The 26,261-nt window shown below is 24.8% G+C and overlaps 1 protein-coding gene across 2 annotated transcripts in view; it reads left to right on the top strand.

The window, feature by feature from the left end:
- Positions 1 to 3,517: 3,517 nt before the first annotated feature.
- LOC129611029 (GTP-binding protein Di-Ras2) overlaps positions 3,518 to 26,261 on the top strand; it is a 134,652-nt gene continuing 111,908 nt past the window's right edge. For both annotated transcript variants that reach the window (XM_055523939.1, XM_055523938.1), the window contains exon 1: positions 3,518 to 3,652. The gene's annotated coding sequence lies outside the window, so the exon portion shown is untranslated. The remainder of the gene's footprint in view (positions 3,653 to 26,261) is intronic.

Genomic DNA, 26,261 nt, shown 5'->3' with positions numbered 1-26,261 from the left:
TGAAAAAATTTCAGAGACAAATTCCGATGATAGGAGATGACTTTCCTTAAATGACGGTTTTCAAATGTTTTCCTTCATGCACATGGTTAATGAGATCACATTACAACATTTTATTGTACTAAGTTGTATAATACGAGTATTAGCGTATAAAGAATTTAAGAGATTCATTGATTAAGTACAATATGCACTTAAATATATTTTTCATTTGTACTTAAATATATTAGTTTCATTATGTTTAGCTTGTAGTTAATCACTTTTAAGAACTTTATGGATGGGGTAGCAATTTGCTAAAGTTACCGTTCTAGAGAAGACGGGATAAGTCATTTGAAATATTAATTTAGTGGAAGTTCTTTTAATTGTCGAATGGCCCTATGTCTAACTTCAATTGAAAATTTAGATTATTAGGTTTTTGAATTTAGAGTTGTGCAATATTTTGATATGCAGTGATACTGGATGAAAACGAAGTTTTTTAAGATTCTAACAAATTACTCGTATATACTTGCGACTTCACACAAACAATTTCCTACAAAAACAGTGTAGTTCAGTATTTTGCGTTATTCCATAAGTCTTAAATGCATTTATAATCAAATTAATGCCTCTCTTAGTCCTATATTTTGTTTTCTAGCCATATTTAAAAGTTCGTATAAATATAAATTGCTAAATTAAGCAAAAATTACAATTCATTACTTACATTAGCACAAACTATTCTGCATGTTAAATAACATTAAAAATAAATGTCTTTTGCTTTATTTATCACTATAACGCCCTAATTATATGGCAATACTCCAAAAAAAACTAAATTCTTAAGTATATTGAATTAATATTCATTTTTTATGCCAATATTTATTTAAAATTGAATTTTTTAAGTATGTAAAACGAACAAGATATTAAGAACCAATTTCCATATGTATTAATGTTAAGGGACATTGAATTATAGTTGAATACTTACGAAAAAATTGCCATAATTTACAAAAGTAATGAGCTCCTGTCTAATAAAGATATTTTAATAGCGAAAGCATTAGTCAATGAAATGGCTGTAGTTTTGTTTTCAAATGTAAATTAAGAAAATTTATTTTAAAATGTGATATAATTGCGATCGAAGCGAGCCATTAATTTAAATTTAATTCGTAATTTGGTTAGAAACTTTTACACTGTGTCCTTACTTATTCTTTCCAAAATATAATTTGTTAGTAATATTGGCATAGTATCTTACACTTTCTAATTCGTGTAATTAAATGGTAAAAATTTTTTTGTAAAAACAGTAATTTAATAAAATAAGAAGTGATTGGTACAATAAGGCTTATGTTAACTTTGCAATTATTTTATCGAAAAATATTTGGAAATTATTTAGTCAGAACAAATTGCAATTTTATTATTTTATAATCGGAAACACAGAACATCATTTAAGATTTATTCATTTGCTTTCTAAATAAAATTAAATATTAAATATTAAAATTTATTATTGTTTTTATTATTGCAAACAAAATACATACATATGTGCATAAAATAAAAGTTATAAAATATTTACTAAATTTCAAATAATAATATAGAAACCCGAAATATTTATGTTAGAATTTTTAGATCATAAAAACGAATAATATCAGGAGTTTAGAATTCATCATTAATCATATTTCAAACCAATTTAATCCTTATGACTTTTGTTTCTTTTTTACAACATTCAACATTGTTTCCATTTTTTGTTGATTAACACTGAAATTTTTAGTTTTCAATTTGTTATTTATTCATTTTTAATTTTATGTATTTTTTTTTAAATTATTTTAGCATACCAAGTTAATCTTCATGAATATTTTAAAATCATATTCATATGCTATACTATAGAAAAATATTTATATCAAATAATTTTGCTATGAAACCGCACATAAAATACATTTTTTCCTTCAAATAAACCTAAAAGAAGAAATTTAAAATTATTGTATACTAACACTTGACATAATACATATACCTATGTTAGTTAGTATGTTAATATATTTACATAGAAAGTAGAATATTGTAAAGAACAGAGAATTATTCTACTACAATAGTATATATTACGTATTTAAACTATATTGTCGTATTTCATCCGATAGCATACGAATTGCAATACATATACACACATCCAAACATCCTATAATAATAAATGCTTATATTCATGCACTAAAAACCTTTTAAATTTGTTATCTTTCCCTTAAACCTATTGTTTTTTTTTTGTATTATTTTCCTATACAAACATACATACATATTATGTACATATATATATATTTGATGCAAAACCCAAATATGCAAAAATAACCGGTATAAAAGCTTTCACCTACATTTCCATTTGACAGACAACTTTTTCGATATTTTCAAGTAAAATTTACGATATTGTTTTTTTTTTGTGAAAAGGAAAGAGTGAAAGAATAAGAAATTACTTCGAAAATTTCCTTAATATCGTAAAAAACGTAAATATTAAAATTTTTTGTTGTATTATAATTTTTACCGTTATTAAATAATTTACACTCTATACTATACAATAGTACTACACAGTCAATATTTTTTACACATCAAGGGTAATTTTTTTTTCTCAATCAAATATCGTAATTATGTATATGTATACTATAAATAGGTACATACATAAATAGTATAGTAGTGTAAAAAGTTTTCATCTAGATAAAATTTTTTCTTTCTTTCAGTATATTTAAAATTCGTAAACAAGAAATAAAATAATTCAGTTTGAATTTAGAATTCGGCGTGTTCAGTCTAAAATAAAAAAAAAAAAATTCAAGAAAAGAATTTGAAAATTTTGGTTATTAAGAAATTGATAAATTAAGGATAATTGCTACTATATATGTAGGAAAAAAAATATTAGAAAATATTATAAAAAACAAATTCGATAAGTGTTTCTGGCGGGGAACTTTCTTGAAATTAAGCGTACAGTTAAGGAATATAATTAGTTATACATGTACTTATAAAAATATCATGATTATGCATTTCAAATTAAACATAATTTTTATTGTAATAAATTATTGTGATCTGTAATTATCATCATTATCATCATTATTATTATAGAGTTTTGTAATTTTAAATAAATTATATAGTAAATTATATTTTAAGTGCAGTGATATAAGTACATATATATATCACTATATATTGCAAGCATAATTAAATTAAATACGATATTATGAACGTTAATTAATATTAATTTTCAAAAATTTTCAAATGAAAAATTAATAACAATATCAACCATTGATAATTTGTCATAGTATAATACACACATCAATCATACATATTTCTACATACATATATATCAAAACGGATATATGTGATTAATATTATATTTAAATTATAAATTAGCATTGAAATTAACATTTAAAAATTATAATAAATTTATAAAAAAAAAATAAAATTTCATATTATACAAAAAATGTGAATTAAATTTTATAAAAATTATTAAAAATTTATAACAATTAAAAATAATATCATTTAAGATTAAATAGTAGAGTTTAATTGTGTATGCACATATAAGTAAAGTAAATGTGATTATAATACATAAGTGAATACAATATATGTTAAAGGTTAATTACACTACTTAAATATTCAACTATATATTAAGTAACATTAATAATGATTTCTATTATAAATAATAATTGAAAAATTACACTACAAAAAAAAGGTAGGTTTTCTTGAAATTTTATATAAAATATTAAGTATTACGTTAAGTATTATATGTATATGTATGTATGCAAGTGTACTATATTGTTATTTACATTCCTGACATAGTTCGGGACGTGTTTATATGCATACTTTTTAAAAAAACATGGACAAATGACATATTTAGTACACTGTATACCATTCTTGTGCGAATACAACTGTATACATCACTTGTTTGCTGGAACACTGACAGAACTTGAAATTTGCCACCCGAATGTTGGAAAATTGAATTTTAAAATTCTGGAGTTAAAAATATGTTTTGGTAGTTATAGCATTATTTTATAATTTAATTTATAAGCGACAATTTTTAATCTCTAGAGAAATTGTGTTCTTGCTCAAATAAGAGTTGCTTTAAGTGCTTATTTCTATACACACAACTCAGAAATCAGATATTTTTGAGTTAAGTCACTGTTGTAACAAGTGAGTGACACTATTAATATTTCAAATATTTTGAAATATTTAAATCCTTTATTCCTTTTTGTATTAAATTACTTTTCCCTTTTTTTTTTTGTTATACATACATATATAAAAAACAATAAATTCAGATCACTTAGGTTCAATGACTGATAATTAATTACAAAAAATTTTTTATTATAAAACAAAAAAAAAGTCAAGTCAACCTTAATACAATAATTATATACAACATGTTTATATACACATATTATGTATGTAAAACATAAGTAACCTATATAATATATTTTTAATAGTACAAAATATCATTTTAAATATTACTATATACGACTACATATATACCACAATATATATAAAAAATTTACTTATTTTGTTCATTGAAGTGTTAAACAGGACATATTGTTTTACATGAATTAATTTATCGCATTCTCATATTATTCATTGTAACATGCTTGTATATAAAGGTCATAATGACATACACATAAATTGTATTGCGTTATATGGTATTATATCATATTAGTAAAATACTTATGCATATATTCAGTATATTGTGGATAATGAGTCGTACATATACATACATGGGTATCCTTATGTGTATGGCTATAGATGTCTTAAATGTCGGAACTTTGTTTTTTAATATTGAAAATATAAAATTTATGTTAAGTTATTATGTAAGGATCAATATAACATTTTTTTTTTCTGTTATAATGACCAAAAATTCAAAAAGAAAGGAAAATATTAAAAAATTTTTCGAAGAAAACAAAAAATGTACGAATATTTACGAGTATTTGTATTTGCGGTTCTTTTAAAAAAAAAATTCATATTTTAAAATATTCAGTAGCAGAATATTGTTGCCATACTACTAAATTAGAGAGCATATTAAAAGACTTTGTACATATACAAACTGCATACATATTCACTAAAATTTTGGGTCTCTTTTTTGAGCCTCAAAGTTGATCTTTCTGAAATCAGTCTGAAATTCTTGCATTGTTTTTTTATAACACGACAAATATGATATGCAAAGTAAACTTGGTTCTCATATTTTATAAAGCTTATGAAATTTTCCTTGATTATTTTCAAAGATATTTAAGTGAAGAGTTAAAATTTTTTAAGCAATTCTTCTTTAATCGGAAATATTGATATTTTTAAAAATAAAGTATAAAACTCTAAGAAATTGACATTTAAAACAAAATTTACGTGATTGTATTACGTAGCCGTATAGCGTTGCCGTTTCTAAATTCGTACTAATTTCTATTGGTACCTTCAGAAAATAAAGTATACAACTCTCTCACTATAATTTCTTCTTTCTTTAGAAAAGCGGTAGAATCTCTACATACCAAATCCAAAAACCCATAAGATTTGTTCGTAATATAAAATTTTAGCAAAATAAAATTCAGGCAATCCAACACAAAAAAATGCTACCCATATTAAATAATTTTTTGCTAATGCTTGTAACAATGTAAACTGTTTGTTATAAAGAGATTCCACTGCTTAACCATTAAAGGATTAAATATATTATAACACACTCAATTCAAGAAATTGAAATGATGTAGATATGCGGTTTATGTTTATTTTACAATATTGTAAGTTATTAATTTTTATATTCAAGCAAATAAATGTCGATAGCAAACCTAGATAAATATATTTTTATGGGATATATAGGCAGAAACTTATGGAAAAGGAAAATATTCAAGGATTTTATGGTCTTAAAAGTTTATGAATTTAAAACATTATTTTTTTTCTTTCATTTTGATAATCTTAAAATAGTTTTTAAGAAGAACATTTTCTTTAAAACTAAAAAGAAACTTTTTTTTATCAAAATAAATATTTTGATTTTTCTTTTAGACGATGGAAATTTCGCTTTTAATGAAAGTAACTAATTATAAAGATTTTTCTATACATAACAATGATAACATTTTTAATTACAAATTTTAATTACATTTTCTTAAAAACAAGTTTTACACATAATGTTTTTTTTCCTTTTATAAATTAAAGTTGTGCTATCACGACGACATCTATTATAATGTGTAAGAAAAGCTGTTATAATAAAGTGAGTCATTCCACCATACGTCGATTGCGTCGCTAATTTTACCTTTTCCAAGTTAGATGCTATCAATGGAATGAAGTTTGGATACAAACTTCGAATTTCAACCTTATTTAATTATTTTATTTATTGCGTTCCTGCTAAATACAAAATACTTCACTTAAAGCTGTCAACCTGGAGTTGTTTTGTAAAATGGGACGTTGTTTTCTATAGAAATTCTGTTGTACACAAGCGAAAATGGATTTCGAGCAAAAATAAATAAAATCGTGTAGTAACCGAGTAAAAATTAATTTGCCGAACAATAGATTTCAAATACTCCTTCGTAGCTTTAAGTTAGTGCAGTTGGAAGTTTTATTCCTTTAACATATTGAACGTTATTTAAATGGAACACGATAATGATTTTTAAAAATTCCTGGAAAATTGGAAATATTGCATTGGGGGAGATCACATTTTCTAGTTACTGACCTAGTACTACACAAGTTCTACTTACGTCGTGATTTTCTGAATACTTTATTGAAATTGTTACCTTCAATTTTCTTAAAAATGTTAAATGTACTTTTTTAGAATAAATGAACATTTAACAACAAAAAAGTTTACCCTTGGATTATTTATTTTAGTAGAAGAAGTAATTTCGTTCGTAAAATGTATGAAAAACTGAAAATTGGAATAATATAGTGTCGAAATTGTTAGAATTATATTTTAAGATGTATAACAGTTCCGAATAATTTCGAATACTATATCGGAGTGTTATATAAGGCTGACCACATAAATTTTCGAGGCAAGTGAAAATTAAAATTTGAAATTGTACATGAATTTCAAAAGTAAGATTTCAACACTTGCAATTTATAAGATAAGAAAGATGAAATTTAATGGGAGTTGGTTTTGTGTAATTTCGGTTTTTTCCGCAGTTGAATATCACAATATCACAATTTTGAGGTATACAAGTCGGTTTTCATGAAGGTTTATATTCTGGTTAAGTTTCGAAAGGCGATGAATTGACAAACTTTTGGATATGTCAGACTCCATCAAATGGACCTTAAATATTTCACTATTTTAATGGTTCTTTAGGTTTAAAAAAATGCAATTTCTCAATAAGCAAATTACATATATTATTTTGTCATCTTTTAGTTGGCCTTAAAAAACAATTTGTATTTTTCACTAAAATGCTTAAATTCCTGACCTCATAAAGATTTTGCGAACTGCGTTGTTTTACTGCTCGCAAATATGATATTTTGTTTATGTACATACCAACGCCATAATCCTTATGGTATGCATTATTATACTTTAGTATAATAAACTTATAAATATATTTTTGAATATATTTATGTTTTTTCCTTCCAAATTTTTATCTCCAATAAAATATTCAATCATTTTATATTCAACGTGTTCATTTTATAGCTATTCGCAATATTGGGTTTTTCCACATAATTTTCATAATATTTTTAAAAAAAAATCTTATCTAGCTAGCTACATATATAAATTTCAAATATAAAATGAAATGATTAAAATCATAAAATACAAAAAAATTCTTTTGAAATTTAAAAAAAAATTCTTGAAAGCAAAAAATTTAAATGAAAATAAAATATTGACATGAAATCGAAGTAAATTTTCAAATATCACGAAATTTAAATGTATGGAATGCTTTACCTATAATTTACACATTTTCAAAAACCACAAATTGTATTTGAGTTCAGTTTTTTTTCTGTAGAGTACGTGTTATAAACCATTCTGAAATGCTTTAACTCTTATGTGTTTTTACACCTTAGCATTTTTTTTGTAATATTTTAAATTTAATTTTTAGCGACCATAATAATATTGTATAAATTAAAAGAGATGCCAGTTTACGTTGGATGAATGTGTTGAATATGACCAATACTTTGGAGTATGTTAAGATCACAGCAACAGGTCTGTAACCGATTTTTCGTTTATATAACGAAATATGAGTACGCAAACGAATATATTGCGAAAATTTGTGATTACCGATGAAGCTAATTAACAACCCTTTTGGAGAAAATTTGACATGACAAAGCGAATATCTATTAAGAACTTAATATTTTATTCTTGAAGCTATATAAATAACACATTTTAACTAGAAGTGTATTAATAATTTTATAAAGGATATTTTTCACAATCCTTCGACAAAATTCATAAGAATATTGTAATCGGTTATATGCTGCCAATGACAGACTTGTTCTTTGTGGTTTTTAGCAGCGAAAAAGAATTACTTGTTCCTGATTTTTTCTCACAAGAATTTTAAAATTCAAAAAATTATAAATTTTATATAAAAATAAATTTAAATATCAGGTTAACCTTTAAAATATTGTTATGGAATTCATTTTTTTATAAAAAATATTATCATTTCAAATAATTTTATAAATTTTAATTTGACCTTAAATAATAAACAATTTTGAGAATATTATTTAAATATTTTTTCTATATTTAGGATACACATGTTTCATTTATTACATAATAATTGCCTATATACAAACACATAAATAAATTCATATTGAAATTTGTACAAAAGGAAATTAAAGACCTCGAGGGCTTTTTATTATAATATAGAGTTTTGTTTTTGTTATTGAATTCCGGATACTTTGCCATATTGTGTGTACATTGTACCATATTAAATATTATAGCTGATAAAAAATAGTACATAACCTAAACTAATTTAAAGATTTTCCTATTTTATTTTTCAAAAATATTTTAGGGTTTCATATAATAGATGTATGTAGTATGTATACATGTATGAAAAAATGATATATAGAATATGAAAAGGATCATAAAAATAAAATAATATTAAATTTTGAATAAAATTTTAAAAAAATATTATAGAAAAATTATTTTTTAAGTTATTTTTATGTATACACAAACAAGGTTCTTCAAATGCGTGTGTTTGCACGTGTATTTTCGTACAAAATTTAGTTATAAGGAAAATTAACATTGTAAATCTACTTATATGCCATATGGGTATTTTAAAATGATTTCAATAATTCATTTACAGATAAACTAACAAATACATATTTATATAAATTCATAATTAATTTTATTTTTGATTATTTATATCGAGCAGATCTTATAATTCATATTTAATTTCGAGTACTTACATATGTATATGCCATGAACTTAATGTAAACTTACGTAATTTTCACAGAATTTTACGTATATTAAAAGTAAACAAATCGAACGAATATGTTGCCACAATAATTAACATTATAGAAAATTGAAAAATTCAAAAATGTCGAAGAATTTATTAAACTACATTAGAATAATTTTTGGATATTCATGTTTAAAGTTTTCATTATCGAAAACTTTAAACGAAATTTAGAAAAATTCGAAAGCAACTGAAGTTTCTGAAAAAATATTAACGTTGTTGCATTATAGCGGGATTAAAAAAAAATAACGGCATTTCTTATTTTTTCAATTACATTTTTTAAATTTTCCTAATTAATTGCAATACCTCACATAAATTACGCTATGAGTATATGAGTCTAACTTACTTAGTCCCTCTGTTAATAAAACTATAAAAGTCTACTAAACTGTAATTAAACATTCAATTAAACATTGATCTACCAATAAGGTGCAATAATAATTTTTAAACTAATCTTCTACAATGTTTTACAATTTCATTTAATAAAAGTGGTTATATATACATTTAGTCCTTCCTTATATAACTACAAATTTTATATGACTTTTCACTATAGATTTTGTATTCGTTTACTCTGAGTCTCTAATACTATTCCTTTATTCATGATGAAATAAATCGGACCAATGGCTGTGTAATGAAATAAATCGGACCAATGCCAAATAAAGCGTAATGGCTGTGATCTTTAGATCTCGGGTTTAAATCCTGGACGACGGATCAAAAAATGCTATACTAGGTGATTCAGTGAAGAGTACAATGTTAAATGTCATTGTTTAGGACATCAAAAATAGGTAAAATTTTTGTTCGGAACTAGTTGTCAAAAGTCAACGGTTTTCGAGATACAGCGATTTTAATGAATTTTTACTAAATTTCTTCTTGGCCAAGCTTTTTTGCTTATAAATGATCTAAAAAAGGTCTTGAAAGCAACATATTACATGATTTTGCATTTTATGTACTTTTGGAATACTATTAACTAAGGAATCTAGTTCTATTTTAAATAATAATTACAGTAAAAGAAAACGAGAACTGCGATTCCTTAAAATGAGTATTAAATCTTATAAATTTGTGAATGTGCATTAATCTGTAAAACAAGAAATACCTTACGAAATTGACTTTATAATAATTGAGATAAGCTATGAATCTGTCATAAATGAAGCTATAACTTTTCAGTTTTACATACACAAATTACGATTTATGTATATTATTTGTAACTCCGCATTAAATTAAAAAATGATTTTAACCTAGATTTTACAGTCTTTACTTTTCTCAATATGTGATTAATTAAACTACGCACTTGCAATTTTTCACTAAATTCATTATAACCTATTCCAAATGCAATTGAACTCATGGTTTTTACATTAAAACTAGTTCACATTCGCCAAAATGACTTGTTGTCAATCATTGCTCATCTATCAAAAAATCGGAAATCATCTATCATTCTGTAAGCGCTGCTTTGGAAAATTTAAATTTAAAAAATTTATTTTTTTTTTTACTAAAACTTTGATCGATTTATTTTTGGAAATGAAAAAAACCAAATGAATTTGATTTATAGAATAAGGACAATGAAATTGTAATGAGGATTTAATTCGTATTAATAACGCCGGGTATACAACATTTCCTTGAAAATTTTTTAAGCGCAAAATTTTTACCTCCAATTTTTGCGTTCCTTCCATTATTTTCATTTCAAATCTCGTCATGTTTTACGTATTGAGGAATTTTTTATTACTTTTCATTTTTTCTTTTCCACCACTCCTTTTCCGTTTTCATGTTTTTTTTCTTAGTTTTTTATGTTTTTTTTTCTTTGTAAAACAAAAGAATATAAAATAAGTTTGAAATAAGAAAGAAAAAAAGAATCATGAAATCCGTAAAAGTTTTAATGACAAACTTTGTGCCCATCCAAATAATAATGAAAAAAAAAATTAAAAGGAAAAGAGACTGGATCCTGAAGAACAGGATAATAGAAATGAAGAGAATAAAAAAAGCATTTTAATATTTGATTTAAAATTTTTATTCAATCATTTCAATTCCTCGACCGTATATTTATCAAAAAAAAAAATTAATTAAAAAAAAACCTGTTTTTAAAAGCAACAAAACGTGAAACAAAAAAGGATTTTTTTTTTTTTTGGTATCCTTCAAGTGAAAATCAATTTTTTTTTTATGTTTGTGCAGCTCTAAACTATTGTTATTCTTTAATTATTGAGTTTATTACATTTTGTATTTTGGTTACTGGACTAGTGTACTCCGCAAATGTGTTGTGTTTATCCTTTTTTTTTCACATTATTTTGAATCCTTAAAAAGAAAAAAAATAAATTATAATTTTTGATTTTAGTGTGTGAATTGAAATTTAGATTTCAAATAAGCGACAATGCTAGTTTCACAAAATTAATGAAAGAGTGAAATTTAAGAAAAATTTTTGAGAAAAAAATGTACCCATTGGTTTCATTATCGAATCGCTGCCTCCATCTTTGTTTCCAATGTTTAACTGTAAGCGCAGTAAATTTTTTTTTAAATGCTATGATTGCCAGTCTATTGAATTTTCGCTTCAAATTATCCCTAATCAATTTTTCTCCAACTTTACCTACGATTTATAAATATTGTCTATGCCTAAATAATTATAAATAGACGGAAATAGTTTTCTCTTCTGAGTTGTTATGAATCTTACTATAATCGTTAGTAGCTTACTGTAAGAGCTACTATGAATCTTACTCTAATCGTTGCCCTTCCAAAAACGACAATATCATTGTGCTTTACATATATGTACACATATAATATGTTTTGTTTTTGTAAATTATTATTCTAAGATTTGTCTTAAAATTTAAGCATCTTTAATTATACGGCGGGAAGAGGGTGTGCTAATAAAATTATTTATTACTTCCATTATTTAGATCTAAACCTATTTACAACAGTTAAATTCTACCTTTATAGTTAAATTCCAAAGGGTAATGTGCTTATTAATTTTAAAAACCAAGGTGATACGATCGATTATAAATTTATGTTACTGGAACTGTAAAATTCATAAGTTGATTATAATTTCTGAAATTATTATTTCTACGAATTTCAATTCTTATTCTATTCCAAATGAATAGTGTATGTACAAGAGTTATTTATGCACACAATCACATATATTTATTATATTAGGAATAACATAAAAGTCTTTATAATTCAAGAACGTCTTATTAAAATTCAAAATTAACAAAAAATCTATTATTTCAATGTTATTGAAATTACTGTAAAATTAAAATAATGCACCGTGATTTCAAATTAATATAAAGAAATGTTAGTAAAAAAAAGTTATATAAGAGTTCCTTTTAACTACTGAAGGAGTTTAATGAAAAAAAAATGTATGAAACAAGAATCGTGTATTACAAATTATAAGAGACAAAGCAATATTTTATGTATAAAATAAAGTTCATTTATAGTTATTAATATCAAAATGCAGAGACCAAAATAAACTTGCAACTGTTCAGATAGTGTCTCTACATTTCTCAGTTTTCAACTTTTGTGATTTCATAATGTCAAAGAGATTGCGTAAAACTTTTTACAAGGAAAAACTTGCGAAGTAGAGACGTAGTAAAATTATTTGCTGTTGTTATTCGTGGTTTTTCTTGCATTTCGCGGTGTTTTTACCGATTTCAGGTTAATTTTAATTTTAAAATTGCATACTTTTAGAGAGCTGTTATTCTTATTAACTGTAATTATTTTACATGTATACATTTTACAAATGCCTTCGATTAGTAAAACAATATTTTTGTTTTCTTAATTCGCAATTTATAGCAATTATTGTGAGAGAGGAAAGTTACGCTATAAATCAATGTCTTTTAGATTTGTTCGTAATGCTTGTTTTAAATGATGTACATGGTGTTATGAGAGTGATTATTCCAAATTTAATACAAAGCATGTAAAAATTATATTCAAAGTAATTTCGAAAATTTTGGCCAAAAAGTTTCTAATTAGAATTTTGTGACTGAATGTAATTTTTACATAATCTTTTATAGTTTATATGAATTCATCGGTTCTCCATGTTGGCTTATTATTGTAAAAGTTGGAGATAAAATAATTATCGTGTTGGTTCTTGATGAGAAGTATGCGTTCCACAAATTTCATTCAAGCCTTTTTTTGCAAATCAGTTTGTTTGTGTTTTTTTAATTCAAGCTGCTCTGCTTTGACTGCTTGTTTATTTTTTCTTTGATATAGGCAATTAACTTAGATATTTTTAAAATCCATCTATTTTTGTCACAAAGCTTTTATTATCTCTCGACTCTTTGTGTAATAATAATTATTATTGTACTCCTTTTAAAATTATGATCCTGTTTACATGGGCATTATTTACATCTGCCTATTTTAATGAATATTCTGTTTGTTTATACTTTTTTATATTTCTTGCAGTGTTAATTCGAGTGTCTAAAACGTTACGAGAGTTATATTTGAACTTGAAACTAGATAAGTGAAAAACTAATATAAGTACAACAAATTTATTGGACCAAGGTTCAGTTAAGCTGCTTGAATATTGAAGGAAAGAACATGGCCTTAAAGAATACAATCTTACAAATTACAAATAAATTTGCCTTATTTATATTACCATTACATCTTGTTCAGTACTGTTATTTTTTCAGAATTTAAAAACTTTTCTTTAGAAAGTTTTATTTGTTTTTAGTTTGCACTAGGAGAAAATTTTGTCAATATCACTTAACAACGTTAAGGATGAAAATCTTCAAGTTAACTTGGACAACACTATTTAATCATGATAATTTAATTTTATGTAAGATGAGTGTCAGCGCCCACAAAACTTTTTACTTCAGACTTGTTTATTTTGCGTCATATGTCCTGCGATATTCATTCTATATAATTGATTTGTTTTGCGTCATTAAATGTATATCTGATATTTATGGAAAAGTTTTCTTCATCAAAATATAATCAAGCCATGAATCAAAAATTACAATTTAACCTGAACAACTGTGGTAAAGGTAACAAAATACAACAGAGAACAAAACAAAAACAAGAAAACAGGAAAAAAAACTTTATAAAACCTTACAATCGAAAACTTTTGTTTTTTATATATTTTTTTTAATTACATTTTTTTTGTTTATTCGTTTATTCCTCATTTTTTTTAATAAGAAATTTCCAAGGATATTCAGTTATTTTTTTCAAGGAATCGCATATAAAATATTTTTTATATTTGACTAGAAAACTTAGTAATTTCTTCTCTATATTGCGGTAATATATAAAGGGAAAAAAATTCAATTGAAATGAATGGAAAACCAATTATATTGGTACTTTAAACCAACAATAAGATATAAGACTATAGAACATTGAAAAAAGGATTCTATCCCAAAAATGTATACTTTGTTAGAATATGAATTAAGCAAAAAGAAAAAATAAGGGTCCAAAAGGTTGTAATTGCATTATGTAAGGTTACAAAAAATTTCTTTATTATACGTGTGACAGGCGACACAATACTTCATATAATTTTATAGAAAAATTCACAATAGTTTGAAAATTCACAAGAGAAATAGGAAACTAAATAACACGGTAAAAAGTAAAGCAGAAATAAAATCCATTGGTATATGAAATAAATTTCGATTTAGAAAATAAAAATTGAAATATTTTCAATTCCTTGTGCGTGAAATTTCAATCAACGTTATTTTAATCTATAAAATTTCATTATACGAGTGTGTTCCTATCTTTGAAAGGCATTATAAATTTACAATTTCGTTTCTGACATACTAATAAATCGAATATTCATTTTCCTACAGTAATGGAAATTTTCTCAAATGGGTTACAAGAATCATCATGTAAACCATATTTAATTTTGGATCGACAAAAGACAAAGCGACACAGTACTAAAAATAATTAATTACATCATAAAAATTTTAAAAGCTGGTCGAAATTCCCACCAACAAGGTCAGTTCATTATTTTCCCAAATATTTGTAAGAGCATAACCCTCAACTCATTTCCGTTGATTTCGTCTTTTTTTATTGGAGATGGCTTGCAAAGGCACTTTCATACCTGTTGAGGTTTATTTGGTTTAATTAAATTTTATTGGAAATTGTTTTTTTGTTTTTTTTTTTTCAAAAAAATTTAATTTTCGTTAAAAAATTTCTTCAATAATTAAAAAATTATTGAGCATAAAACAACTTTTTGAAATGACATCAAAATATTGTCCGTGAATTTCCCTTCGCATTCTTTTTCTAGTGGACCTTGATGTGTCAACGTTCTGTGTTGACACTATTTTGAACATTAGATTTTTGGTTGAAAAATAAAAAAGAATGACACTCAATTTTCATAAGATTTTGGAAAAAATTTAATAGACTAAAACTGATATTGTCTCCTCATCAAAACCATTTCCAATATTTTTTTATTTTAAAGCCATTTTTATATATTCTTCCTTTTAAAGTGTAATGGACACAAAAACAGATCTGAATGTCCCAGTTAATTTCTATTTGAACAAATAACCAATCGGTGTCTTTTACTCTTACGACATAATTTCATGTAAGTCACGTTTTAATAAGTCCATTCGAAGGACTTAAGAATGGCTCCTAAAATCACTATTTCTTTGAGTTCAAATGGTGAATCCGACTTCTATGTATCTAATAGTTCAGTGTTCATGGTGTTAATTCATTTCTGTGTTACGTAAGTACACAGTTTTAGTTCAATACTTACGTTTGTGTTCGCTTCAATAAAAAAAATTTATAAAATATTTTATTTAATTTATTATTAAAATTTTGTTAATTTGTTTGAAGAGTAATGGAGCGTTACTGTTTTTAATTGTTATAATGCAAAGCTTTTCAAAACTCACAGATCCCCTCGAATTTATTTCAAAAAATTTGTGTACATGAAAAGTAATTTTTCCTTCTACATCACTAACTACACAATTTTCGTAAAAAGTTTCAATTGAAATGATCTAAGATTTCAGTTAGGAAAACTTTTTGACGTATTTAATTATTATTTTGGAAATGTTAAAGAACTCAATTGAACGTAAATGCATGGTTTATAAAATGTAAACATGCTGAAATGTGTGTTCTTTACTCATGAACAAATTTAACTCATGTTTTTTTGTCTGTAATTATGTATAAGTATGTAAGTTTGCCAGTCCTTTTCAATTTAAACGAACTGGAGGAAAAAGAAACTTTTATACACTTTTTTTTTCTTAACTTTGTCAAACGGTGTTTTTCTCTGGTTTCCCTTTTCTCAGTCTTTTATTTTTTTTTATCTTCAATGTTCCTTTTTTGTATTTTTTTGTATTTTTTTACCTGACTGATGGAAAATTTTCTTTTTTCTTATCGTAATTATTTTCATTTACTTTAAAATCTTCCACCTCCTTCCTATACCTTTTGTTGGTATAAAGTACATAAAAAAAATTGCCACATTTTCTTAGTCAGTTGATTTTTGTTGAAAACTTTTATTTTATTTTTTTTTGCATACAATGAAAATAACAGTAATAATCAGAAGAAAAGGAATAAATACGAGAAAAATAAGAAGAACAAAAAAAAATAAATAGTGTCCTTCGAGAAGGTTTTTGTTTGTTTCTTCATTTTTTTTTAATTTTGAAATACAAAGCGATAAAACATAAGGTTTACTTTGTGAAAAAATTCTGATCACTCCATGGGACGCTTTTCAATTGAAATACGAAATGTGTGTATAACTACACACAAAAGTGTATTCCTGTTGATTTTTGATTCTGTATACCAGTCAAATATTTTTGTGGGTATATGACTGTAATCTTTGATGAAAATGATTTTTGTTTTGTATATTGAATACAACAACAGAATGTTAGGCATAATTTGGTCCGTATATATTATGTAACTATATATTTTTGCTGACATTGTGATCGATTGATAGAGATATATTAAATTCGTGTAGCTATATTATAGTTAAAACGATTTGGTATCTAAATGTGCACCATTGTAAATGAATGATGCTCATTTTGAAAAATATCAGAATATTTGAAATGAAATTAAAAACAAATTAGAACCTACTAAATAAATTCACGAATGAAACTATATGGGTGCGTAAGAATGCATTTATGAAATAAATTTTTTTGAAACATAACCAATGCGTCTAGAGAATTCTTAATATAGAATTTTATTTTAACTCTTTTAAAAGTGTTAAAGCAAATTTCTATATTAACTTTCTGTACACTAAGTTAGCAAAATGTCTAACTAAAAATCAGGTTAATGAGCAAAGCTGCACTTTACATCACATGAGTTCGACTGCAGGGGCTCTTGAGAGTAAAAACGTGGATCCCGCTACGTTTATGTGGATGTCCAACATGTTAGCTAAATGAGTTGCAGAGGCTATACTGTGGAGTGGAACACTCTAAGGATTTTCCTCTATTGTCATTTTTTCTTTAGGCCGCTAACATAAAATATCTAGAACTTTTCAAGATTTACCAAAAATTCATGAACGCATAATATTGAATATTGTGCGTGCATACATATAAGATTATTTAATGGCAATTTGTTATTAAAATAATAAAATATTACCAAGTAGATTTTTCTCTATCCATCAATAAGCACACATGTAATTAATTTCCAAAATAACGCAAGGAAGCGATTACTCTTATAAAATTTTTATAAGAGTAACGCATATCGTCGGCAAAACTGTGATACCACGTAAGTGCAAATATTTCCAAAAGTACTTTACCAATTTTCTGTTTAGGAAATGTCAAACAATCCATCTTTTAAATTTATGAAAATATGAAAATTATTTAAAGAATATGTAATTATTTATTAGTTTTTACTGTTTCGTATATTTTAAAGATGGACTGTTTGAGATTTTATAAACAGAAAATTGATAAAGTACTTTTGGAAATATTTGCACTTACGTGGTATCACAGTTTTGCCGACGATATATGATATTCGATTTATAGTTAATGAATTATGAACCCATTTCAGGGACCATGACAACATAGCATTAAAACTTTATACCAATGTAATAAAATCAATGTAAACATATCTTCAACTACACTTTTCATTCCATTCAAAATAGTTTCAACAATAATTAGGCGATTTAGAAATTCGTTAAAATTTAATGTATACCTAAAAAATCTTCCAAATCATTTTTCTGTATATTCGCCTTTTTACTCCTAAATCTATGCAAAGAAAAAGTTTTAATTTCATATTTTCTTTTGAAATTTTTGTAAACACGGATCTTACAACGGAAGTAAAAAGATGAATTTAATTAAAGATAATAAGGGATTTCTTGACAGTTATGATTTTATATGTACAGAATAATGATGAAATCATAAAAACGCTAGAAAATTAAACAAATTTTTAAATTATCCCCAGGAATAGGAAAAAATATAATTAATACCTTTAAACTATATGTATATAATACGTATATAAAGCTCATCAACAAAAAATATTATGCTGTGAAAATATAAAAATTTTTATTTTTACACACAAACATATGTACGAGCGCTCTCAATGTATTTGAACACATTCACGAAACATTTTAATAAGCGAATATTTTAAAGATATGTGAATACATTAAACGTGAAAATAATAAAAATAAATTTGTATTCGTAACACTGGTTTGTAAAACAGCACATTTATAAATTTTCAAAATATACGAAAATGTGCAATAAATGTCGCATACTTTCAGGGTGAAGACAAAAATTAAAAGAAACAATAAGATAACATTTGTTGATTTCGGCATCGAATTAGAAATGAAGATATTTTCACTTAGTTCTTTCCTTTTATACAGGATGCTTTGTATCTAATTGCACTCTTGTAAACTATTGCAAAGACCCTCATAAACAGGTTCCACAGGTTCATAAACAGGTAAATTTTTAATAGCACGTATAATTTTAGCTTTCTCTTATTGTAGAAGAACTGAGAACCATGTTTGCTGAGCTTTAATTTAATCTTCCTGTCTTTTATGGCTTAAAAACAAAGTGGCTTGAAAAATTTTACAACAATTGTTCAAAATGGTATTTCTTTTTTGTTGTTTAAAATTTTCAATCCCAAAAACTACGTTTCTTGAGTAGAAGAAGCAATACTGAATCTACTATTGTTTTAAAAACTCTAATTTGTATAGGAGGAAAGTATATAAAAATTTTCTTTACAAAATTTCTACAAATGAACAAACAAATGGACGGGATGTAACAAATAAGCATATTTTGTTTCCAATTTTTATTGGACATGTTCTAAATATAAGTAAAGTTATAAACGGAAGAAAATTAAAAAAAAATTTTATTCTAAAGACAATAAATTTTATTTTCTATGCGTAATAGAAAAGTTTTTCTGCTCACATTTTTATCAATACATCTACAGCTATACCTTATATATGTAAGTATGAATGTATGTTTACAATTTTCAAATTTATATTAATAATACGTGTTGATGTTGATGAAATCACTTTTACTATATATTTTGTTCAAGATTAAGAATTATAACGTAAAAAATTATAAAAAGAAAAATAAGAAAGAAGTTCCCTGTTATTCTGTTATACGCTATCTATCCATCTATCATTTTATTGGTATAAAATAACAAATTTTACATAAATATATAAAAATACATTTCTATATATAGGAGTGATTGAAGATACTATAGAGATTCACACACTGTTATGTAAAAGTGCACATTGAATATTCTCTTGAAGGTATTATAAAATATTAGTCCTTAAGGATGTTTAGCTTAAAGCTGTAAATTATTTTCGACTTCTGTTTTATAAAAAAACATAAAACAAAAGCACAAGATATTTTAACATTTTGTTAATTTCAATATGTACATATGTATATATTTTGTATAAAAATATATGACATTTTACACACATCTCAAGAGTTTGTTACAAAAACTTAAGATTCTGTGAGGGTAACAAAATTGAAAACTTTTTATACTTTGTTTAAGTTTTAAAAACAAGACACTTTTACAATGTTAATAAATTAAATATTGTTTGTATGTATGTATATCAACAGGAGCATAAGTGTGTGTGTGTACATGTAATTTTTATTGGGATTTGAATTTTTTTCAAAAAAGTTTTCGTTCGATTACAATATTTTTGAGTTGATCAAAATGAAACAACAAACAAAAATATTTACAAAAATATATATATATATATATATATATATATATATATATATATATATATATATATATATATATATATAACATATATACATTTAAAATAAGATAAGGTGACGGTCGATGAGATCATTTCTAAATCTTTCACAAGTAGAAAGATTTCGAAAATAAGTTCTACGAATAGATGGTTCGGAAAAAGAAAAAAATTTAAAATCAAAGCTAGTCCTATGGGAATTTTATAAAATTTTCACTTTACATATTCCCCTTAATATTTCATGTGTAGTTCTGATGTCTTGTTAATTTAAATGGAACGACAAGTTACATTAACCGGAAAGGTACATGCAAATTGGTAAAGTTATTTAAAAATAAATGTATGATAGAATTTGACATTGAAGCGAAAATTTATGCAGCTGGGAATATCTTTCACAATCCTTATATTTTCTCAATGCACAATATTATTCTTTATTTGATATTCTTGGATAATTGCAAATTTGCAGTAATTAAGTTATTTACTATATTTAATAAATTTCTCTGTTCATTGAAATTGAATTCAACAGTTCTTTAGAGTATACTATAATGACCAGTTTAACGATTTTAATATTCGATTAAAATATTTCTTTCTTTAATTATATACCGATTACACGTAGCTATCCGTTAAGACTGTTCCTTAGTGAAAATTAATTTGTAAACACAAATACATATCTATAAACTCGTATATACAGAGTGTTTCGTATATACAGAATGATTCAGGACGAAGACGGGGGCTGAGTGCAAGTGTACTCGTTTTTGGACTACAACCTGTTAGAAAAAAAGATTTTTGGGAAAAAAATATACTCTTTTTGAGAAATTTTGAGTTTTTTAAAAAAAGATAAAAAAAAAACTAAAATTCTGAATTTAATGAGCTTTATCTTAAGCTCCCCCCAGCAATAAAATTTTGTGTTGAAAATTCATCAAAAAATCATCCTAGAAACTTTTTGCCACCTCATACGAAACATCTAGCATTACGAATTTATGTACAAAAGACCATTTGACTATTTCAACTCTTGAGTGAAATTTTATCCATACACTAACTTTCAAATAATTTTATTTTATTAAATTGTTTCTACATCCCTAAATACAAAATAATATATAAGTAAGAAAGCATTGTTCTTTTAATAAAATAAAAAAAAATTATCCTTCTTGCCTAGAGGTTAATAAAAAATCACAATTTGCTTTTATTTTACTTTATCACTTTAAAAATTCCATATGCATATTGCATTTAAAACATAATAATGCTATGCTAAAATATTCGTTAAGAGTGTTAAGTTGGAATTCAAGCTGGATGAAAGATTTTGACATTATTCTATATATACATACATAATACAGTTACTTTGTGTTCATGTCTTTAAAGAAATTTCGCTTATAGCAATGAAAATGACAATGTCAGTTTTATTTTATTTTGTTAAAAGTCATTTCATGCGAATATTTTAATTTCAATTCGATTTTCTCGATTTAAAAAAATATTTTGTTGTTCGGAAAAAAAATTATAGCGCTATGGGTGGCATAGGATAAAAAGGGAAAGTTTTATTTTGTAGTTTTATGAATAATGTAATGAAATTGGTTGCAGATAAATGGTATTTCAAGTAACAAAAGCAAACTCACATGAAATATTATTACGGAGGTGGGACGTTTCAATATTAAAGCATAGAGATTTTTCATATCTCGTTTTAGTAGATGAAACCATTTAATTTGGGTTTTGCCCGGGAAAGTTACCACAAATTTGATTTCTTGTATTTTATGTGGAATTTTCAAAGCATAAAAATTATCATTTCTGATATTTTCTATATAAACCTTTCAAAATAATCATAGCTAAACGTACAAAATGACATTGTATGACATGTCATATTCAATTCAATTGAAAATTAAAAAAAAAATTATAATTCGTGACTAGAATATCAAAATATTAAAACCACTTCCTTTTTTTATTTAATTTCTATTCAACAGGATCGTGTTAGTTGAGCAATTTAAAATTTTCCTAGCTAGCTATAATACGGATGAAAATTAAAATATTAAGTTCAAATAAAACAACATACTAAATGAACAATTTCCAGTATGCGGTATAAACTAATAAAAAATAATTAATTGATAATTATAAAAAAATAAAGTAAATTTTGACCAATGGTTTGTGAAGTAGCACATTTTCCCCTAACAAGGTAGTGTATGTATTCTTTTTGAAAAAATCCTATTCATACCTAATTGTTCTTATAAAATATTTCAATTTTATGTAATAAAAAAAAATTGCATACTTTTTGGAGAAGGTGCGATAATAAATTAAAGTTGTTTAAACATTTTATATTTGTTGAATTCGTTGTTTGGTTAGGTGAGTTAAGATTGAAGGAGATTTTTTGAAATTTGGAAAAGCTTACAGTTACTAGCCGAAGAGCAAGTCACTACATTATTTTACTACAATTGTAGAATTTGAAAAAATATTTTGGGTTTCGAAACAATAAATTTTTAGAAAATTGTATTTTTAGGATTTTATGAGTAAATATGAAGGGGGACTTCTAAGAGGCAGATAAATTTTTTTTAGTGTTTCTCGCAAAAATCTTTTTGTTAGTTAAAATTTTAACTTTGTATTTTAAAGTGCACAAAACTTTTGTAAACAGATGTACGGATGGACAAATAGTCAGATTGATATTAATAAGTAATTTTTTGTTCAAATTATTTGTTAAAGTGCTAAAAATTAAAAAAATTATATATTTATAAATAAATTTAATGTTTATTAATTTTAGCAATAATTTGATGATTTAAATTTATCGAAGACACAATCAAATTGTTTTATTTTTAGTCAAAAAATTTTATTTGACATTTTTATTAATTTTGTCGTGTATCGTGCTGACTACAATATTTGATCGGTTCTAGTTAAACTGATAAACATTAATTGTAGTAATTTTCAATTCTATATTTAGATTTTATTGTTAAAAGAACAAAAATTATTGGATTTTGACTAAGTCGAAGAAAATGTAATAAAAAAGTGTTTGCCTTGAAAATTCTCTGAAGGTTTTTTGGAAATTATTTAATCGCCAATATTATTTCTATAGAAATACATAATCAGTGCTATGAAAGAACAATTCTAATAAAATAATTTTTAAAATTGTTGTAACAAATGACAAATAAATTAAATAAAATTCTTTAATAAAGTAGTATAAATATGTAAATACATTTGTAGTTATAAATTCATGACTCTCAGAAAAATTAAGAAAAACTGGCCATCCAGTTTTGAGACTAATAGTAAGTGCAATTCATCAACTTAAAAGTGAAGTTGCGGTACGTTTTAGGAAAACATAATTCGTTCAGGACCTTGTTCCCCAAAGGAAAATCTATCGCTTCGTGAAAATGTAATATAGTAATGATTGTCAGGGGCTTATAGAAGAAGCACTTTCGTCTAAATGAACAGCTCTGTTTTGAAAAATATTTTGAATTAATTAGAGAAATATTCAATTTCGTGTAGCTTTAATCAAAGAATAATATAGAAATCAAAGTAATCAAGAAGAAAAAGAAACATTAATCTTCACAAGACTTTCAAAAATTTAGAAGTACGATAATTCGAAAAGACAATAATATCAAATATTTTATTAAATGAATTTTCACTGAATTCATTGCAGAATAACAAGTAATACTCGTAATGGAAATTACGTTCCGATTACATGTAAGATGTAAGTTGTACACAAGGATTAAACAGGATATTTTGCTCTTAAGCTTTTTCACTTTTCAGAGTTGAGATCAGAATTTTCTATTGATTCTATATGATTCTATGATTCTATAGAAAAAACATCAGTTTATTCGCTTATATTCGCTTATATTATACGCATTTTTATTTGTTTAGAATGTTCTGTGTATATCTAAAAAGATTTTTAGTGCTAAGAAAATATTAATCAAAAAGTTTTGTTAATGAAAGATTACAAAACTTTTTTGATGTCTTGAATAATGTTTGTATAAAAAAAGAAAAACAGAATGGAACAAAAAAAAATTCCTTTAGAATAAAGATATCATGTGAAAACATTAGTTAATAAAAATAATTATCAAAGAAAAGGGAGTCGCTAACTTGATGGCGTTTATACTCTAATACTGTGCACAATACATATACAAATAAGTCATATTATACTACGTACGTATGTGTAGTTATTGTAATAATATAAGTTTACAATTTGTTATACAAATATAGAAAAAAAATTTCTAATATCATATAAATTACTAGACTGCGACACAGACTCTCCTTTCACAAAATATTCTTATAAGAAATTTCATAAGAACAAGAAATTCAAAACTTTTACTTATTAAAACTGATTCGAAATATACACATATTTATAATTATCATTCTATTTGTAATTAATTTCATTAATTTATTATAATTAACTTAATTGATTCTAAGAATACCTACTGTTCGTATGAAGAAACCAAAATGAAAATCAAAATTTTCTAAAAAGTTTTCGTTTATTTTTAAAAATATTAATTTTGTTGATGAAAAATCTCTGTTGTGTGTCAAAGAATTAAAGAATATTTTGGGAATAATTTATTTTGTAAACTTTAAATTTGTTTTCTCAAGAAATTATTTTATTTGTATAAAATATAAGAAAAATTCTAAAAAAAAAACTATTCACCAATTCTAGTAAACTTGTAACTGTTTGTATTTCGATGCGATTATATACAAAACAATTCTAATTTTGTTGACGCGATTGCTAGGGTAAGCAGAATTAGAAACTCACTAAATTAACAATTTCAATAGTTATACTTCAATAAAAGTTAGTGCAAACACATTGAGCTTGAGAAATTGTTTTCATGAGTTGTTTGGTTGGTAGGTTGACATGGCAGATGCAGCAGGTCCACGCCATTCCAATTAGTGCAAATGTGCCGTTTTGCAATCAATAGCCTATGATCACCAGGCAATCATTGAGCGTGCAATTACAGGAAGCCTGTCTATGCCACCCAGCTCTCTCGCGAAGCAAGATAAACTGAATCAGAAGCTCAGTATATAATTACAATTTCAATATTTACATATTCTTCATTAGAAATTAGTATAAACACAATTTTTTTTACTAAAAATAGAATCTCTTTTGACTCTTTTGAAAACAATTAAAAAAGAGAAGAATGTAAGAATAAATAAAATCTAGTACCCCATATAAGAAGTTCCGATAATTTGAGTTCATGTGGACAATTTGAGTTCAGCTTTGCTTATTTATCGTATGTCTCGTATAATTTTTCAAAAAAATCTGTGTGTGGTTGGTATGTCAAAATGTAATTGATGCACGTTAAATCTTCTCACTCTTGGTATATTTTAGGAATTACGAAAACAGTAGACAATTTATGGGATTATTATGATTATATTCTTCTAAGCAGCACTACTTTACTATCTTTATTAATTGTCTCACAATTGCGTCAATAATGTTTTACAAAACTAGTTTAAAAGTTGCTTTTATGAACCTGCTTGTAATGATTTAGAAGATCACAAACATGAAAAATTAACAACTACAGCAGTTGTACAACTAGTGCAAAAAAAATATTTACAAAATGAATTGAGTTAGAAAATTATGAAAATTTTTTCCTTTATTAAGTGCAGTTTTTCATTTTTCTTTTTCCAGAAAAGTTGTTGAATTCAACGAAAAACTTTTTATTTTTCCTTTTCATATTCAAATACTTTTTGAATACACACTGCATTCTTTTATGTAGTTCTCGTAGCTTCCATTTTAATTTTATTTGTAGATTAAAAATGTTCTTGTAATTTATTCGTTCTTCTTCTGTGTAACGAGTCTAGAAAAAAGTTAATCCTTTTATTGTTAATTACTTTTAGAACATTAAAACGATTTAAGGTGTTCATTTTAAATCGCTTTATAATAAAATTAATTGTTAAAGTTTTTTTATATAACTTGGTTATATAAAAGCATTTATTGCAAATGAAACTGCAGAAGACAC

The sequence above is a fragment of the Condylostylus longicornis genome, unplaced genomic scaffold (assembly GCF_029603195.1).
Source record: "Condylostylus longicornis isolate FDR11 unplaced genomic scaffold, ASM2960319v2 ptg000048l, whole genome shotgun sequence".
Lineage (NCBI taxonomy): Eukaryota > Metazoa > Arthropoda > Insecta > Diptera > Dolichopodidae > Condylostylus > Condylostylus longicornis.
This window is presented reverse-complemented; position numbering and strand designations above follow the sequence as displayed.